This window comes from Hippoglossus stenolepis, chromosome 21 (assembly GCF_022539355.2).
Source record: "Hippoglossus stenolepis isolate QCI-W04-F060 chromosome 21, HSTE1.2, whole genome shotgun sequence".
NCBI classification, from domain to species: domain Eukaryota; kingdom Metazoa; phylum Chordata; class Actinopteri; order Pleuronectiformes; family Pleuronectidae; genus Hippoglossus; species Hippoglossus stenolepis.
The window spans coordinates 1,075,228-1,095,132 of record NC_061503.1 but is presented as its reverse complement, the minus strand read 5'-3'; the positions used below and the strand labels follow the sequence as shown (position 1 = coordinate 1,095,132).

The 19,905-nt window shown below is 39.9% G+C and overlaps 1 protein-coding gene and 3 non-coding genes across 7 annotated transcripts in view; all 4 read left to right on the top strand.

Moving 5' to 3' along the window:
• rbfox3a (RNA binding fox-1 homolog 3a) overlaps window positions 1-19,905 on the top strand; it is a 488,647-nt gene that overhangs the window by 118,025 nt on the left and 350,717 nt on the right. For all 4 annotated transcript variants that reach the window (XM_035146628.2, XM_035146626.2, XM_035146627.2 and 1 more), the window contains exon 3: window positions 6,193-6,250. The gene's annotated coding sequence lies outside the window, so the exon portion shown is untranslated. The remainder of the gene's footprint in view (window positions 1-6,192; window positions 6,251-19,905) is intronic.
• On the top strand, window positions 18,487-18,560 carry trnak-cuu. Its single transcript has one exon. It is a non-coding gene; the product is annotated as a tRNA-Lys (tRNA).
• On the top strand, window positions 19,039-19,112 carry trnak-cuu. Its single transcript has one exon. It is a non-coding gene; the product is annotated as a tRNA-Lys (tRNA).
• trnak-cuu lies at window positions 19,585-19,658 on the top strand. Its single transcript has one exon. It is a non-coding gene; the product is annotated as a tRNA-Lys (tRNA).

Genomic DNA, 19,905 nt, shown 5'->3' with positions numbered 1-19,905 from the left:
AAATGTCGTACTGAGAGTTCAGGCGGTCTATAAATAATTGTGAGCATTTGAGATTGACTCAGAGATATTCAAATGAGGTGTAATTGCCAGTTGACATTTTCTTGTAATTAAATGGATCTACCTCAGGGCAGGGAGGAGATCCCAAGATGGTTGTTCGGTGTGGAGCAGGATAAAGCTGAGGACAGGTGGAGGGGTCCCAGACAACTGTGTCAGGGATGTCTGCTCTGCAGTTTATCAGAAGGACGCCGGATGTCCTGGCATGATGTCTGGCTAGCGTAACTTAACAGTCAACTATAAGAATGTGAAGTAAACTGGATATAATTCTTGAATTAAAGCAGAGTGATGCTTGACGGAAGTGATGCTAAATGGAAGTGATTCTAGTGGGAGCAGTAAGAGCAGATAGTGTAATGACCGTGTATGTAAACTGAGGACCCAAAAGCACAACTCAGAGACCAGTTTCCAAAAGCAGTCGTCGATTTATTCAGTCCGGGTTTTTCGATACACAAATGGCAAGAGACAGGGCAAAGGTATCCAAAAAACGTGAGGCTAAGACAAAGTCGCTAAATCCGAAAACGTGATCAAAACACATAAGATGAGACAAGACTTGGTAAAGACGCTGGTAAGCTACGTATGAGACGAGACGAACTGGCACATGACAGTGGGAGACGCAGACCATATATACTAACTGAACTGAAGATAACTAGACACATCTGAGTTGAAGTTACCTAAAGAGACAGAGACAAGCGTGAGTATCAAAGTAAAACAGGAAGTGACATAAAACATGAAACAGGAAATGCTGTGAGTATGTGTGAGTGTAACCATGACAGACAGCAGCGTAAACTGTCTCTAACTCAAGATCCTGTGATCCGATGGGTGAGATCTGACATCTTGCTACAAAGATTGTTTTTATGAGCTAGGATATTGCCCTGTCGAGTGTAAGAATGAAACGTAAACTTGGTAAATGTCCATTCAAGATGGAGTCAAGATGGAAACAAGACAAAACTCAAATGTCATACATATTCATACAGAGCTTCCATGTGCAGCGCATTTCTCTATCGTTCATACACTGCCGGTACAGCCATCAGGAGCAATTTAGTGGTTCATTGCCAAAGGAGAAGCCGGGGATTAAACCTCATTTTAGTGGATAACAAGCTCTACCTCTTAATCCATAGCGCCAAACTTTTCTTTGTAGATCAACTGGAGGTTGAGTGTGTGAGACAAGCAGCTTTTGCCAGTCAATTGTATTTAAATTGAGTCAGACACTTAGATTCCACCCTTCCAGGCAGTCAAAAACCCAAACAAAATAAAAAACTTAACCGATTTACAATTTTTTTTATATTGTCCACCTTTCTATCCAACATTTCACAAATAGAAAAGTGGAAAAATAGAAAGTAAAGGTAATTTTTCATTTTTTGTGTCGAAAATTTAACTGATGTTTTAATGAGCAACCCAGTCAAGTCAGAAATCACATTCCCCAACAATTACTTTGTGTCTCTTCCAGGAGCTTGAACAACTCGGTCAAGTACCTCCCTCCTGGCAGGTCTACCTGCTAGTGCCATCCGACCTCTGCAGCTCATCCAGAATGCAGCAGCTCGACTGGTTTTTAACCAACCTAAATTCACTCACACTACTCCGCTCCTCCGCTCCCTTCACTGGTTACCAGTGGCTGCCCGCATCCGTTTCAAAACACTAGTGCTTGCGTACCGTGCTGCGAACGGATCGGGTCCAGTCTACATCCAGGACATGGTCAAACGTTACACCCCAGCCCGTTCACTCCGCTCTGCTTCACATCGGCTTGTTGCTCCCTCACTGCGAGCTAACCACTCAACAAAATCACGACTGTTTGCTGTCCTGGCTCCTAAATGGTGGAATGAGCTCCCATGGACATCAGGACAGACAGTCTACACATCTTCCGCCGCAAACTAAAAACACACCTCGTCCGACTAAACCTTGAATAAAAGTTTAAACTAACAATTTAGTAGCACTTAAATGGCACTTACTTATAGCACTTTGTAGTTTTGCTTTTTTGAAGAAATTGTACTTTCTCTATTCTTGTTCTGGGTTTGTACCCTCATGGTTGAATGCACTTATTGTAAGTCGCTTTGGATAAAAGCGTCAGCTAAATGAAATGTAATGTAAAAAGTAGAAAGTTTGTGTTGGATCTCTCCATTCACCACATTGTCCGGTGATTTCTTTAGTTTCTCTCCCTTTTCTCTGCAGGTTTCATCATTGTTACTGAAAAAAGGAGCAATGAATGATGTTTGGTAAAAGAATGCAGGACAATTGGTGTTCCTGTAGGATTTTTTGTTGTTGTCTAAATTGACTAGCAGAATTACAAAGCCTATTTGTGTTAGTGGAAAAAGTTAGACCTGGAGTCTGGCGACAAAAAAAGAAAAAAACACAATGTGTAACCACTGATTGTTTGAATACTTTTTCAAGCAGAAACAACAACAATTTGCTGCTTTTCTCTGTTTAATTCACAACTGTAATGATACATTGGTCTGTTGGTCAAACTAAACAGGCAACTGTGATGTGAGGGGCTGTTTTTACTATTTCTGAAATTGTACAAACAAAATAACCAATGAAGAAAATAATTGTCAAGTTGATCGATGTTGAATAGCAGTTTTTGTTTTAATAATCTTTAGGGCTGTTTGCAGCTTGTGTGTTTCTATCTTTTCCACCTTCTGCTTATTTTAAAACTCATTCTCCATTCCCATGCTATACGTCCCCTGTGATAACCTTTTCTTGTCCTCTTCTCTCAGCCCTCATTCCCTTCTTGTGATCTCTTTTTTATATGGCTCCCCCCTTGTCATCATCATTATTGTTGAAATGGCCTGAGGTCAGCTTACACTCAGTTACATCATGACAGTAAAGTTACTTTTAACCCAATAATACAGGAGCCCCTCTATAGGTTTTGGCCACTCTATGTGTGCGTTTGTGTGTGTGTGTGTGTGTGTGTGTGTGTGTGTGTGTGTGTGTGTGTGTGTGTGTGTGTGTGTGTGTGTGTGTGTGTGTGTAGGTGACTTTAGCTTCCTCATTAGGAGTAGTTGTCTTCGCTGTGTGATAGAGACAGAAACTGTGGAAAGTGAGAGACAGAGTGGAAAGAGAGAAACTGATTTAAAGAGGTGTGTGTGTGTGTGTGTGTGTGTGTGTGTGTGTGTGTGTGTGTGTGTGTGGAGACAGGGGATCTGTCACTTTACATTTAAGCAGTGGGTTCACGCCACAGCAGGCTAACGGACAAACAATCCATCCTTATTTACCATGCTCAATGCCAATCCCATTGGATTGGAAGGAATTGGATTCCCATATCCAGGGGTGAATTCTTTTCAATTTGAAGGACCCCATTAAAAGTCTTTTTCTGTCTGCCTCTCTTTCACCCTCTCCAGCTCTCACTACACTATCTGTCTCTTTGGAAGTTTACCAGTTGAGGTAGAACTGTCACCACACACAGGAAAGACAGTAACAGGACACACCACTCTATGTCCAAAAACTCAGAGATTCTCTTTTGAAAAGCAAATTGTCAGTGACTGAGGCTGTAATGTTTACTGATGTGCCACGTAAAACCATGTTTTCTTGGAATTTAAATCCACTCATGGGGTATTTAAATTACACAAACACACACAGAAGGATGGATGAGATGGAGAGGTGAGGAATCGCTTTCCCTTCCAGGTCACGAGTGGCTTCAATCAAAGTGGTTTCCAAAGTGCAGCAGTGCTGGAATGCCTCAGTGGGCCTCTTACAGCCCCTGATAACATTCTCTCTAACACTGTTACCTTCTCAAAACAGTCCCCTGCTACTGACACACATACACAATACACAAGCATCAACACACAGAGGCGCACACACACGGCTCCCCCGACCCGTGAATCTGACAGGATGGATTCTCTTAGTAACATTGGGAGTGAGGGCTGGAATGCTGGTCACTAAATAACCAGTGGCAGGGAATTATTAATATCCATAAGAGTTGTGTCGTGGAGGCGGTCCGCATGGATTCCCCTCAGTGTTTGTTATTCACAGGCAGCCACAGACTGGGAACAGGACCAGCCTGGTGTGTTCATTTAGTTGGGATAATATTTCAATAAATCAAACTGAGCCAGTGGGTGAGATGTGTGGAAGCTGCACCCAACGGACACAATGTACACCACGGCATGGCTTTGTTTGTTAATGAGCTGTCCTGACGATCGAAAAGAATGTGCTAATGCCTAATGATAGGAGTTGATTTTAATTTTCATTCCATCACACTTTTATCAGTACTTTTGTTGCATGTGCCAGAGGATTGTGACAATAGTATGGTAGAGTTTTAACATGTGCAGTAGTATGTGATAAAGGCTGATGAAGACAGTTTAAAGTGCACTTTGCTGTGGTACATGGTTCTTCTGTATTCAAACCATCCATTGTCATTTTAACTTCTGTCTGTCTATGATTTAAACAAAAATATATAATTTGTAAGCTTTAAACTTTTCACTGAATACTGGGCATATGAAACTATGATACAGCTGCATTTAACATAAACCGTGATTCAATTCAGTTCAATTTTATTTTTATTGCACAAAATCATAATATACAGTATGTCAAGGCAATTTACATAGTAAGGCTGAGACCTTAAACATTTTAGAGAAACCCAACAGCACTTTGGTGAATATGCAGAGAAAAACTACATAATTAACTTTAAGAAACCTTTTGCAGAACTTGAGTAGAGCAAAATGGGGATGAGAAGAGAGGTGAATGGCAAAATGAGGAGAGAAGAGCGGGGGGGGGGACCTGCGTTATAAGACTGAATCGCCCTTACCCAATGAGATGCCATGCTTTTACTTAATTTACATAACAGTACATTATATATTCAAATTTTGGAACCGTTATGGTGGTTTTGCAAATATTATTTTTGCCAATTAATTGCAAATTATGTAAAGGACATTACTGCTGGACATTTTTCAAAGCTTGCCATTTCAGATGGATTTCCGTTCCTACAGGAAATTATTTCTTTCAGTTCCTTTCAGCGCAATATGAGAGAAACTTAAAGTTTATACAATAATCAATCACAATGAACAAAGTTCAAAGTGTTTCACTGTCCGTGTCGATGCAGTCCAGAACACATTAACATCCATGATCTGAGCTGCCAGAAAGCATTGCTTTCATCAGCTATCTTTTTGATGGATAACATACCTGCAGCAACCCTCAAGAGTTGATTTATAATCTGCAGGTAAAGTGCATTTTAGTTCCAAGAGGAAAATGCAAGTTTCACAACATTTTATTTTTCATAATTCTGGTCAGACTTTTTACTTGTAATCCTTTTCATTTTCATCAAGGTATTACCTGATATCTGGGAACAGCAACATTGCAACAATAAATTCAGACAGATCATGGAACACATTAGACAACACTGGGAACAACAGATGAACAGATTGACAGCTGTGTACACAGGGTGACTCAGTATTGTGTCTGAACCAAGTACTGTAGGGCCTCCGTTGAGAGAACTGAACCCTGAATTGCCCCAGAGGGCTGGCAGTGTATGAGTGATGTATGATACATAGAAGTGCTGCCCATAGATGCACTCTATGTATGTGTGAATTGGTGGATTGCAAAACTATACTGTGGAGTGCTTTGAGTCGTCATCAAGACTAGAAAAGCTGCAGATAAAGAGACCATTTACACATCCTGTGAGGACACGGGGGCTGCTGCTGCTCTGCTAACATGCTGCTCACGCAACGTTTGTTGTAACAATGTCGCAGTGCTCCCTATAGGTAGCGCCTTGTGTAACCCAATCAAACAAAACCATAATCGCAGCCAACTTCCCACTGTGATGCCCAGCTGTATATATATTAAGAAACAGTCGAGGAGATGAGCGATAGTGGAAGGGAAAATCACTGGGAACCACAAATGCAGGTTAATGGTAATTATGAAATAATAAAGGTCTGCTAACAGAAGATAATCGCCTGATGAATAGAAATGTTGTTGAAGGGAAGTAGAAGGAGGAGAAAGGAATAAGCTGCTGTTATCAGGACATTCTTATGTTTACAGGGACACTCAATTACATGTACACTGTACACACAATGCAGACAAACACACAGTGAATGTACAAAGACTTCATGACAAATCGAGGTGTCCACAAAGCACTCAGAGGGCCTCACCGATCAAGTTTTGCCTTGTTATGCAACTCTCTGTTTACATTTGGATCTTTGTGTGTTTCCACAGTGTGACATACGACTGAGGACACATCCAGGTGCCGCATCCGCTTCTCCAACATCCTAAAGTAAGTAGGCAACATTTCCCACTTTACTTTCTTTTCTCTTCCTTGTCTCCATCTTGTCTCAGCCTGGACTGAAATCACATGGATGAAAATGAACCACATTCCCCAGTTTTGCTGCGTCGTGCCAATGCTCAGTGTATGTTTAAACTCTCTCATTGTTGGAATTAAATGAATTGTTCTATAATAGGGGTGTAACTGCTTTGAACACAGAACACTCAACGTAGTCTTAAATAACTTCCTAACAATAGAGAGACAACATAGAGAGTGTTGTTGTTGGTTACTAAGAAGGTTCCTTCACACAAATGTGTCCGAACTCCGCTTTTACAACTTGCTGCTGCTGTAAGCCATTTGATTCTGGAAAAACAGGATCCTCCTCTTGAATCATGCTATGAAGTGATCCCACAGATTTCCCTCCACACCCTGGAGGCCTGCAGGGGTTCTCAGTGTAAAAAGCTACATAGCTTTGAATATCAATTTCCAGTTGTGAACACATTCAGCATGAACCAGATATTATTTTAATCAACCAAATGAGGAAACGTTTTGAGTGTATCTTCATTGTATAAACAATCAGCTCGGAAAAACTAATGCATTTATCAAATCAAACAATGGTGATATTGGTTAAATAGTCAAAGTCCCATCATTATGTCTGTACTTTTGGATTATTTAATCAAAGACTAAAATCATCCTTCAACAACATACCTCCATTTAAGTGTGTTTAAGTAGCTTAAAACTAGCTGCATGTGAATGAACAATAATTCAGGAGGCAGTTATTATTATATATTTTAATCACAGAAAGAACAGAGTGACAAGTTCAAATTCCACAACAGTCCCACCAGAAACCGTGGTTTGAATCCTTTCTGAGGTTAGGGTCATACAACAACAGCACATTGGTTTTGGTTGGGATGAGTGCCACTTTGCTGAAATAAACCAGATCAGAATCTTTATGTAACCCGCAAGACCAGATGTTCTGGTGGAAACAAATACAAAATCTTTTTACTGATATTTTTTGTTTCAACATATTTACAAATTGTCAAATCAACAACCCATCTTCATTGTTCTAATAGAAAGCATATTCAAGCTGAGGCATTGTATTGATGAGTGGAAGGAACATTAATATCCTAAACCAAATGACACACTTCTATTCTGTTATTGTGTGACAAAGAGTCATCAGTTTTACGCATGTCCCTATTTGTCACTTTAGACTTTAAAAATGTAATTTAAACTGTCAGTCAACAGAGGTGAGTATGAAGTGAGATTGGGCAACAACACTGTGGACATGTCATTATGCAAGGAGACAACACCAAACAGCTTTTATTCAGTGAAAGGCTTTTTTTGTGGCACAGCAGAAACACTGAAAGAAATCTTGCATGAATGCCTCCGACCATGACAATTTAACAGCTCTCAGAGTAATTTATTTTTACATGCTTTTTTCTTTTTTCTTTTATTATTTGACTCTCCTTGAAATGAACAGCCTTTCCTTCATTAGTGAAAAGAGAACCTGTATCATTGTTTTGAATATAGCCTTAGGTCACAACACTAAAATGAAACAGACCCTATTAATTTTAGGGTTCTGGCTGTGGGCTGTGTGTGTGTGTGTGTGTGTGTGTGTGTGTGTATGTGTGTGTGTGTGTGTGTGTGCGTGCGTGTGTGTGTGTGTGTGTGTTGTGTGTGGTGGTTGTGCGCTGAGCATCAAAGGGAAATAAGCGTGGGGGGGTTGCAGACAAGCTGTTCTTTATTCATTCTTTGAACATTAATTGTACTCTCTAAATCTCTCTTCTGTCTTACAACACACACAGAAATACACAAGAGTTACACTGCACTTTATGAAAAATGTCGTCATCCTGAGATACAAAGGACATAATGGACATAAGAGTTTGATTACTGTATTGTTCATCCCTCCAATAATCGTAATATTCTTTGATGAAAGTGTAAATGATCATGACAAAATAGGTTTATTCGTGAGATTTGGCTCTATGGGTCCATGGTGCTGATGGTGCTGAATAACCAACCACAACAGTTTCTTGTCAGTGTCAATCTGTTTTTACTACATTACTGATATTGCTCCACAGGATGCATGAGAAGGAAATAATGTTGCATTTCTCAGCCTAAACTAAACTAAACTAAACTACTTAGGTGTAACTGAGACTCTTGAAACACAGAGATCTCGGTGACAAGAAGTGCCTGCACACCAGTTGATGCTCCCACACACTTTAATTACCTGCCCAATAATGTTTCAGGCACAAAAGTATCACTTTTCCGTGTTGCAATTCTGTCATAAGCATCGTGCCCTCTTTGCTGTTGCACTGTTAACAGGGAAGCTTCTGTAGAGTTTCTCCCCATGTCATCACACTCCTCTCATGTCCTCCAACGCCGATCTGATGGTTGTTGCTTACTCCTAAACTTCAAACTAAGAAGACAGTGCTTTTGATGCTATTCCTCCTAAACTTTGAAAATCTCCCTTTGCGGACACATTTGGACACAAACATGAGAACACATTTTATTTATTCCTGTTTTGTGGTGCTTTTACTCCCTTTAAGTCTGCAATAATTTTTTTGTTGTTGTTGCATCTTTATCATTTTATTGCTGTTTTTGTATTATTATTATTATTGTTGTTTTTGTTGTTGTTGTTGTTGTTGTTTTGTTAAAAACTTTGTGATGTTCTGTTCGTGCAGAAAGGTGATTGATAAAAACACATTTGTTTTTCACTTTAATGTGGTGAGTTAGCTCTGGCAGAGGTATGTGCTCTTTGGATTTTATTACAGACAGAGTGACAGACGGACAACCTGAGCGATGGACAGACAGGCAGGCAGACAGAGATGCAGATAAACAGACAGATAGAAAGACAGGCAGGCAGACAGACGGAAAATCTGAGCAACAAACAGTGACACAGATGGAGAGACAGACAGAGACAATCACTCAGAAAAAGGTTAAGACAAAAAAGCAATAAAACATCCAGACAAGAAGTTATCTGAGTTGTGGACAGGGTGAGATGTTGAGCCTCTGCGTGTGTGCGTGTGTATTCCTGTGTGTGGCCTGATGCAACAACAGTGCAAAACTCCCACATGCAACAGATTTTAACACGTGATGATGGCAACGCAGAAAAACACAGTGCACGGGCGCATGCACAAACACACACACACACACACACACACACACACACAAATGAGTAAAAGTTTAAAGGGATAGCTCACCCAAAAATGAAAATGCACTCGTTAGAGTTTGAGTCCACAAAATACTTTTGGAGTTTCAGGCATAAACAAGGAGCAGTATGGAGGCATGTTGTGTTGTTTTTTAGGTTTGAAAAAGTGGTCACCATTTACTTCAATTGTACTGGATTTAGCTGCAACGCTGTTTACCCCTGATACTCCAAAAGTGTTTTGTGGACTCAAACACTTAAACCACCCCTTCGTCGGCATATTGGTGGGTTGATAATGAGTGAATCTTCATTATTGGGTGAACTATCCTTTTTAATTATATGAATTATTTGATGTAATAGATTAATGCTTATTTTCTCTCATTTATCTCATTAAAAAGAAATCTACATTTGTGGGTTGAACATGGCTCATAACGCTACCTTTGGTTTCAAACTGTCAAACTGTTTGGGAAGTATGTAAGCCATCGTGTGTGTGTGTGTGTGTGTGTGTGTGTGTGTGTGTGTGTGTGTGTGTGTGTGTGTGTGTGTAAATCTGGAAAGCTGTGCTCATTTTAACTCTCTGCTGAAACTAAACCCCTAAACCACCACCCTGACTACCGCTGGTTGAGACATGCTGAGACAGCCACCTGTGCCAGCGGTTTAAACAGCTCGGGATTACTGTGGTCTTGGCATATAGGAAACGAGAAGCCTCTACTAGATGACATTTCCTGTCAAAAAGTGTGGATGCTGCTACTGGAGTCCTAGACCACCTTAACAATTAAGCTTTAGCAAGCTAATTGGTATGTTGTGGGTGTGTGCTTTAGGGGGAAGCGGGGGTCTTGTCCCTGTATCCTAAAGTCTGGAGCAAGATTACAGAAATGAAAGAGGTGAGACAAACTATAGAGGAAAAATGGATGATGAATGCTGTCTGACTGAAAGCAATGAATACAACCAGAGGAGTTAACTAATTAAAAAAAAAACAATCAGAAATAGAACCAAAAATCTGTCTAACTATTTCAAACAAAAATACTGTACAAGAGGACAGCACCTGTGCATTCACTGTGACAATTGTTTTTTGATCAAATGGCCCAGTCTCCAGCAGTGTAAGGCAGTGATAAACTGAATGCTTCATTTACAACAATCAGAAAACTAGCTAACAAGGTTTAGCAGTAAAACACAAGAGGCATTTCTGTTGAGCTTAGTATAGCTGCCATCTGGGTTTTATACTCTTCAGGTTCCTGGCGTGTCAAGGATTGGTAGAGCGGGGACTGGGGCCGACCAATCAGGAAGCAGGCACCAGGAATAGGAGACAAGCAGCTGGCAAAGATAAGGGAAGGCCACGCCTTCCTGGGTGCAGCCAACCACGGAGCAGGAAGGGCACACCTTGACTTACATAAAGAAATTGCACAGAAAAGGGTTGGACACAAGACAAGGCTGTAACACTAAGTTTACTGACCAGCATCTTAATCACCTTCGTAGAATCATTTCAACACACAACAAGGGTTTGTCGAATGTGACTTCCTTTGTTAAGCCAGAGTTAAATCATTGTTTAGGTTAAACTCCTTTCATAGTACAGGCCTCAGGGGTGCTACTTAGCTTTGCTGTTTTCCATTGTTAACTGTAACTTCACTGTCACTCTTATAGCTGTCTACCTTAAATAAATGTGTTTTGTGAACCACACTGTTGCACTGGATGTCATGTTCTCTCCTCACAAAAATATTGGCAGTATAGTTTATTTCTAAACAGCTCCACAGACTAATATTGACTCACTGTCGTGGTCTCTAGAGAGGAGTTATTAGTGTATGGATGTGCTTCTAAATAGATGTTCTTCATAATGAAGAAAGATGTCACCCAGGGCAACAGTGTGACTCTGATGTATTTGGTTTAACTACAGTGGAGCTATAAGGCTCAGAGGAATACGCTCGATCAGGTTTTAGAAACACTGACAATACTTGTTAGTCTTAAAGAGATTTGTAGTTACAGAGGAAAATGTAGGAAATCATCAGTCTTTTGCCTTAAAAGAAACCAGGTTTACCACTGCAGTTTAATTTATTTTTTAATATAATAATCTGAACACAGTGACATTTGAGGCTCTTTGATGATTTAACTGTACAGTTGTTTCATGTTGCTTTCTACAACCATAACAATGTCTCTGTATTATTTTTAATACATATCACTACAGTATTAATAAGCCTATTGCAGAGAAGAAGATGCCAGGGGAAGACATTAAGAGCTTTGCACCACAGTTGGTGACTTCCTCTGCAATGTTAACTGGGCAGTTGGAGGTTTCTTGTTGCCCAGTGCTGCTTTGGTGACAGTCTGTCTTCTTCTTTTCTTGTCTTATTGACCCCTCAAAGCGCTGTACACTGTCACCCAATTACACACTCACCCGATATCACAGATTTTTTCTATCACACATTCAGGCAATTTAGGGTTCAGTGTCTTGCCCAAGGCCAAGGACATGTCGGTATGTGGACTGGAAGAGCCGGGGATCGAATCATAAACCTTCTGGAAAGTGGACAATCTGCTGTATACCTTTATTCGTGGTCAGATGAGAAGCTATAGGTTTTGATCTCCAGCACTGACAATGATAATTGGTCCAGATTTGGGCAGTTGTGTTCTCCTCAGGACAAAATGTAAGATTTTTCATTCAGCACCACAGGTTAATATCCCAGTATGTCTAATACTTTGGTTTATGACCAAATAAATGATATGCAGTTGCAGTTACTTAGATAATCAACCTAAACTAATATGCTGAGGTTTTGGTATAAAGCTGAAATCACCACTGTGCCCAGTACATCCACACAGAACTGCTAGACTTGTTGTTGATAATTTGATGTAATGTATTGTATTTAAGTTGCTATTTCATAATATTGAGGAAGGGTAATATATATTTACAATGGGCACATTCAAATAAATGTGTCAAAACTGAGACATTCCAACACTCTCCCTAAAGCAAAACTTGCTAAAGAGAGCCTGGAGCCCCCAAAGAGAACAAGCATCAGTCATCTCATTGCCAGTGATGCAAAATGTGCGTATAAAAAGGTAATAAGGCATCTAACAGCAGTTGTTCATTAAGAGCAAAGAAGAAAGTCTGGTGCCTTTGGGTTTGTACTGAGCAGAATCAAAGCATTTTTTTCTTCTTCCCACTGATGCACCAGCTTTGTTTCACCCCTGCTGCCATGAAAGTCTTTTTTTTTTGTAACCCCTCTCTCTGTTTCTCTCTGGTCTTGTGTTTTCAGCCTTTCACAACCTCAGCCAGGAAAATAATGAATTTTCTCACCAGCACAATGTAATTTACATATATTATTATTTTGCAATTTCACACTTATTTGCATGGGCTTGTGAGGCTTTCTTATGAAAGCCGTACATTATGCTGTCTGCGACTGCCCGGACAACTAAACGGGAGCAAAGTGGGGGTGGAGAAGCAAAAATTTACTCTCTGCCTAATTTAATTCCTTATACTACTTTTAAGTTGTTTCTTACATGTGTGACTGTGAAATACAGCACAGCATTGGTCCAAGTCCGTCTGAATGTTATTAATACTGAAAGTATTTGTAGTTTTTTCTAATACTAATGTTTAAGGTTTCCTGAAATCCAACCTTAATGTTATATGAGAAATTTCTGCACTTCACGTATTTGCTGAGTACTTATTAAATCACACCTAATGTATTCATATATAAAGTCAACAGATGTTTCGAGAAAATAAAATGGAACAAAGCGTGGATTGTACCAGAAATACTTCAGGTCCAAAAAATCACAAGGTGTGTATTACTTTTAACATTTAGCTCTGTAATGTACTGGCTGTGTACAGGTTATACTTTCATATACTTTATATACACTACACTTATCAGTACAGTGCCTGTAGTAAACCTGCCTGTATTGGGCTGTTGCTTGGCCTGTGGTGATGCTTTGGAGCTACTTCAGAATTAGCCACCTTGTCATTAGTGAGTCCTCAAAGGTTCACCTTACAACAGGACAATAACCCTGAGCACACATCCAACATAACACAGAAGTAGCTACTGAGTAGTGTGTCTGATGCTTTTGTCAGTGGGATATTTTAGTTTTTCCTTTGTAATACACTTTTAATCAGCAAGCATTTTTAAAATTCTGTTTACACTTTGTCATTATAGACAAAGTGTAGACTGATGAGGGGGAAATTGATTTAAATATAATTTTGCATATGGCTGCAAGATAACAAAATAAAATAAAAACATGAACGTGTCATGAACATATCTACATAAAGAATTTAATTTACTGTAGCCAATGTACAATATTGCACATATTAGACATACACAGATTACAAATCTGAGAGCACAGTATATAAAACCCTGCGTGCAGACTTTTTAACCCGGAATACAGATCGTTTTTTTCTCCTTTTTCTCAACAGACCCATGGGTCCTTAAATAATCATATAGATTTCCGTGTCATTATTCAGTCCATTTCCTCTAGTCAACACACAAACAAAGAAGGAGGCAAAGAGGTTGGCGGGACAAGAGACAGAAGATAAACAAGTTCAAAGAGAAAAGAAAGATATTACAGAGCCAGTTGGCTGCATTCCTTTGAACAAACAACCAAGCTCAAACAAAGCTGCCTCTTATTGTTTCAACTCTGTCAATCAGATTTCCCTCTGCGGTGTTTATGCAAACAATTGTGTCGCACCCGGCGCGTGGTGTGGTGTAATGAAATAACATCTGGTAGAGTGGCACTGTGCGTGATTAGCCTAATGGAAGATGCGACTCACAGCCGTGTTGCTCATTTGCTTGTTTCAATATGTGGAGATTATCATTGATTCCATGATAAGCATGATGATTGTTTGAAACCACATGGCTCCCCATGCTATCATGGTATTGTTCTGCATGCCACCTGTAGTCTACTTTAGTTTGATGGATACAGTACAGCTGTGAGCCTGATAACTGGATGTTTTTCAAGTCTGGTCTCAGACCTGCTTTTAGTGGAAAAACAACAACCCTTTAGACTTCATGCCTCTTAGAGGATCTACAGGGACTACAGGATCTCAAAAACTCTTAGGGTAAATGCAGCCAAGAGGCATTCCAGGTGGATTCAACTGATAATTCTCAATATGTCACATTTGTAAATGGTCTGTATTTATATTGCACTTTTGTGGTTTTGACTTTTTCTATGAGAACAGCACAGCCGACAGGGGTAATTTGGTTCAGTATCTTGCCCAAGGTCATTTGCGGAATTGGGAAGACTGGGACCAAACTGCTGACCTTCTGGTTAGAGGATGAGGCGCTCTACCCCCTGAGCCACAGCAGCCCCATAATATTTAAAGTGATTGTACTTACTTTTGAGAGTAAATCTACACAGACATTGTTCATTTAACCAGTTCATTTGAAATACCTATTTTATCCCAAACACCACAACATGTATAATATCCAGTTGTTTCTGACACTGAGTCACAGATTGTCTGTAGTGTTTAGTGATGTATTTGACTGAACTAGTGCACACTACCTAACAAGTGATTTGCAGTGAGTACTGTGGCACTCTTGAGTTCCTGTTGTACTGTAAACATCCCCAGCAGACATTTCTGCCACTGTCTTGCTCATGTCAACACCTTTCAACTCACATAAACACCTTAACCAGTTGTATTCGTACACTGAGCCTCACCTGTGTTACATTAACTTGACAAGTGCTGAATGACGAATCCATTGAGCAAAAGACAGGTTAAGTTACAAATGTACTAATTACTGATCAGAGGAAACACTGGGATTTAAAACTTTAATACTTTCACATAATTCTTACAACTCTGTATCATCATGTGTCATTAAATATCAACTGAAAAGCACTGCCTACCACATTTGTCCAAATGCCTTGCACTTTCAAGATAATTGGACAAATGTGACTTTAATCACATGACCTCATGGGGATGATGTCAATCAGAAGCCCCCCCCCCTTGGAATTACATGACAAAGTCATAATTAAATCAGATTAATGTTAAGGATATAAATCTGTCACAAATAAAGTGTGTATTAGTTTTTCTTTTTCAAACATTTTCGAGTTGTCCCGCTTTATAAAATCGGATTAATAACGTGGGACAGCATGCTGTGGGTAATCTGAGACATTTAAGTTCTCTAAATGGGGAAATATGCATTAAGGGACATGCATTTTTAGGAGAAAAAATAAATACATATATATATACTTATAGAAGACTTTTGAGAAAGATTTTGATGCAGGAAGGCCACCGTAGTTTTGGCTGCCATATATACTCCTCCACTAGATGCTACACACTGATCTATGAGACTGGGACTGTTATTCAGCATTAAATTATTGTAGTTGTGTTGGGGTTTAAATCTTTCAATCCTGGCTTTGGTAAAAAAAAAAAAGGTCTTGTGCTTATAGTAAGTAACATGATACCAACTGTATCTGAAGTGGTTATACCAGCTACAGTAATCTGAAAATCATAGAGCTACAGCCCCCGACATCATTCTGTCAGGGTGTAACCATAGTTGTTTATAGTAATGTAAAACCAAGGAAATTCCTTCAGGTTGGCCTGAAAAACTATACATTTCCCTCAGAGGGATTTCCTAGAATGGGTGTTTAGTACAACAAAGATGGAGTTGAAAGCAGAAGGTTTTAACTAATCCTCTGCTCTGGTGTCAGATGGAAGTTTTACTTTTATAAATATTAGGTGTGATATGCTTGTGTTGTGTGGTGGTCCCATGCTACATGCTGTCTGCTAAGCTGAAACATGGATGACAATAACACCGGTCAAAGTAAAGTGACGCTGCCACAGCATCCCCCAGTCAGGATAAAGACGACATCAACAGGAACACAGAGGTTGGAAAATATTGATCGAGTTTTTCCTGTTTTTTGTTCTTGTTGCTCTACCTCTGTCGTATCCTGTCACTCTCCGTCCTTACTTATTTTGCAAGAGCAGAACGAAAACAACAGTGTTTTCTATTGATATTAAATGTGAAAGACCTTCAGGTATTTAAATTACCTTGTTTCGTTTGATTTCGGAGACCCCCCCCCCAATGCCCCCCTCCCCATGAATAAAGCCAGCAGAGGAGGTGTTTTAGTGATTCAGCTCTTATTTATGCAGCCGCAACAGCTTTCCCAGCTCTATCTCATGGCCCAGGGGAGGGATTTAAGCCAGACTGAGAAAAAATCTCTTATTTCTTCAAATACAAACCAAATAGAAGAGAGTGGAAGGGCTCTGTATCTCTCTCCCTCTCTCTCTCTCTCACTCTGTTTGTGAGTGTGCGTGTGTGTGTGTGTGTGTGTGTGTGTGTGTGTGTGTGTGTGTGTGTGTGTGTGTGTGTGTGTGTGTGTGTGTGTGTGTGTGTGTGTGTGTGTGTGTGTGACATTGTCAACATGTATGCTTGTGTCTGTGCTCAAATAGACAATACAGTGCTCACCCACTGGCCAAGAGAGAGAGGCCCATTTCTTAACACTGCGATTAAGATTCACAAAGCTGGGGGAGGTTTCAAACATTGTTATAATGGAAAGTTTGAGGAAATGTTATCTTAGAGGCTTATCTGAAGGCTTTTTAAACAGATTGTTCTGGTGTGTAGAAGAAGTGGAGATATGTTCCCACTAATGGTCAAGACATGAATCATGGATGTAGATCACAGAGAAGATGATCAGTGTTACCTCTGGGTAGAGAACAGTCGATGGCTGTTGCGCTCCACACTGATCACTGGATACATGTCTGTGTGCATGGTCCATATAATAGATGTTTTTGTGTGTGTGTGTATGGGAGTGAGTGAAAGTGTATGAATTTATGTATACATATTTAGAATTTAGGTTGTAAATATGCCTATATCTGAAAGAAGATGGAGGTGTTTGCAAGTTGTATGAGAAAAAAAGTTGATATTTTGTCTTGTTCAGGGCACTTCGTTGGTTCAGTGTTAAATAAATTAAAAACAATTACATGACATAATCATGTTTTTAAAATGCACGGATTATTTAGATATCAGAAAGTTATGCAGGTTTCCTATTGGGGTTATTTTCATTATTATTGTCTCACTAAGCAATTAGCATTGTTAGTGCATGAAAACCACTCCATGCACTCCATGGAAGAAGGGAGGTGAGCAGCCTGCACAGCTTGAGTTTGAGATAAAAATTGAGATCATATAGTCATTCATCATTATAAAAAAATTGTTTTAATCATTTGACACTTCACTGTACATGAACCAGAGTTATATTTTTCCTTTTCAATACCCACTTGCACCAGTGAAGAGAAATTCATAAGCATGTCACTGTGAAATAGGTGGCAATGAAATTGTGGTGATTTAGTGAGTGTCTGTGCCCTCTGTTGCTGACTGGACAATAAATTAACAGTTAATTACAGGGAATGTATTTGAACCACCCACTCCTGTCTCGCTGACCTTTATGCTGCATTTTAAGGTACCGACCTTACTATGTAAAGTTCCTTGGGATAACATATATTATGATTTGGTGCTGTACAAGACAAAATTGAACTGAACTGAATATTGATTGAGGAGCAATCTATACTCCAGCACAGCAGGATTAGAATGGAAGAATCAGATGGTGTTACATTTCCATTTGCTCACAGAACAACAGTGTCGAAATGGTTTGCAATGGTTCAAGTTCACTGAAGTTGACTTAATACAATTTTCATGTAATAGATGCAGATGTGACTGGACCATCCTCAGGAATCACAGGGCAAACAGGCACATATTAAAGTTTACAGTGTGGCCTGCTCCCGGGCTAGCATCTTTGACTAAGTGTGTTTCTGTGCAGATTTGTCTGTTTGTGCTGTTAAAATTACATTTCTTCCTTAATTTTGTACTTAAATAGAGAAAATGTATGTAGTTAGATTCCAGCACTCTAACCAGACCATCCCCCTCCTCAAAGGAGCACAACCAGGTCTTGCATAAGGAGACAAGTGGAAGCAGTGAAAAAAGATGAAACCATGTTAAGTTTAAATAAAGAGATATGTGACATGGCTGGTTTGGTTCTTGGAACATGTGGTCAAGAGGTTAAGGGTAAAACTTTCTCTAAAACCTGATCATCTCCTCAGACCTAGGTTGTCTTAGTACTAAAGTGTTTTACTTCTCATGAAACATATTTCTTGCAATCTGAGGTGTGATTGAGAAGTGATGCTTTGGTGGAAGAAGCCCGGCTAGCTCAGTTCAGTAGAGGATGAGACTCTTAATCTCAGGGTCATGGGTTCGAGCCCCACGTTGGGCGATGCAGCTTTTAAATCAAGGAATTAAGCAGAAAAATGCAGATCCAAGTCTTAGTTCCACTGAAGCTTAAATGGTTCCTTATTCAAGGAAACATCAGAGCATATACATTCCCTAGGTATCACACACACCAATCAAACATTCATAGCTGGTCATAACATGTTGTTTTGGATTGATTCCAGGAATTTGTCTAGATTATATAGCTAAAATAAGATTGAAAACTGCAAAAGATTGGATCCCTATGATCCTACACAAAGCACAGTATGGATGTGCTTGATCTTCTGGCGAAAGAGTTATGCAACATGGTTCTGGCTGTCTTAGTTCACGGAACATGTGGTCAAAGACGCTTAGGGCAAAACTTTCTCTGTAATCTGATCATCTCCTCAGACCTAGGTTGTTAGTACTCGAGTGTTTTACTTCTCATGAAACATATGTCTTGCCATCTGAGGTTTCTCTCGCGAAGTGATGCTTTGGTGGAAGAAGCCCGGCTAGCTCAGTTCGGTAGAGCATGAGACTCTTAATCTCAGGGTCGTGGGTTCGAGCCCCACGTTGGGCGATGCAGCTTTTAAGTCAAGGAATTAAGCAGAGAAATGCAGATCCAAGTCTTTGTTCCACTGAAGCTTAAATGGTTCCTTATTCAAGGAAACATCAGAGCATATACATTCCCTAGGTATCACACACACCAATCAAACATTCATAGCTGGTCATAACATGTTGTTTTGGATTGATTCCAGGAATTTGTCTAGATTATATAGCTAAAATAAGATTGAAAACTGCAAAAGATTGGATCCCTAACCAAAGCACAGTATGGATGTGCTTGATCTTCTGGCGAAAGAGTTATGCAACATGGTTCTGGCTGTCTTAGTTCACAGAACATGTGGTCAAAGACGTTTAGGGCAAAACTTTCTCTGTAATCTGATCATCTCCTCAGACCTAGGTTGTTTTAGTACTCGAGTGTTTTACTTCTCATGAAACATATGTCTTGCCATCTGAGGTTTCGATTGCGAAGTGATGCTTTGGAGGAAGAAGCCCGGCTAGCTCAGTTCGGTAGAGCATGAGACTCTTAATCTCAGGGTCGTGGGTTCGAGCCCCACGTTGGGCGATGCAGCTTTTAAGTCAAGGAATTGAGCACAAAAATGCAGATCCCATCTTAGTTCCACTGAAGCTTAAATGGTTCCTTATTCAAGGAAACATCATATAAAATCCCCAGGTTTCACACACACCAATGAAACATCTATAGCTGATCAGAACATGTTGGTTTGGATTGAATCCAGCAATTTATGTAGATGACATAGCTAAGCTGAGGAATGAAAACTGCAAAAGATTGGATCCCTAACCAAAGCACAGTA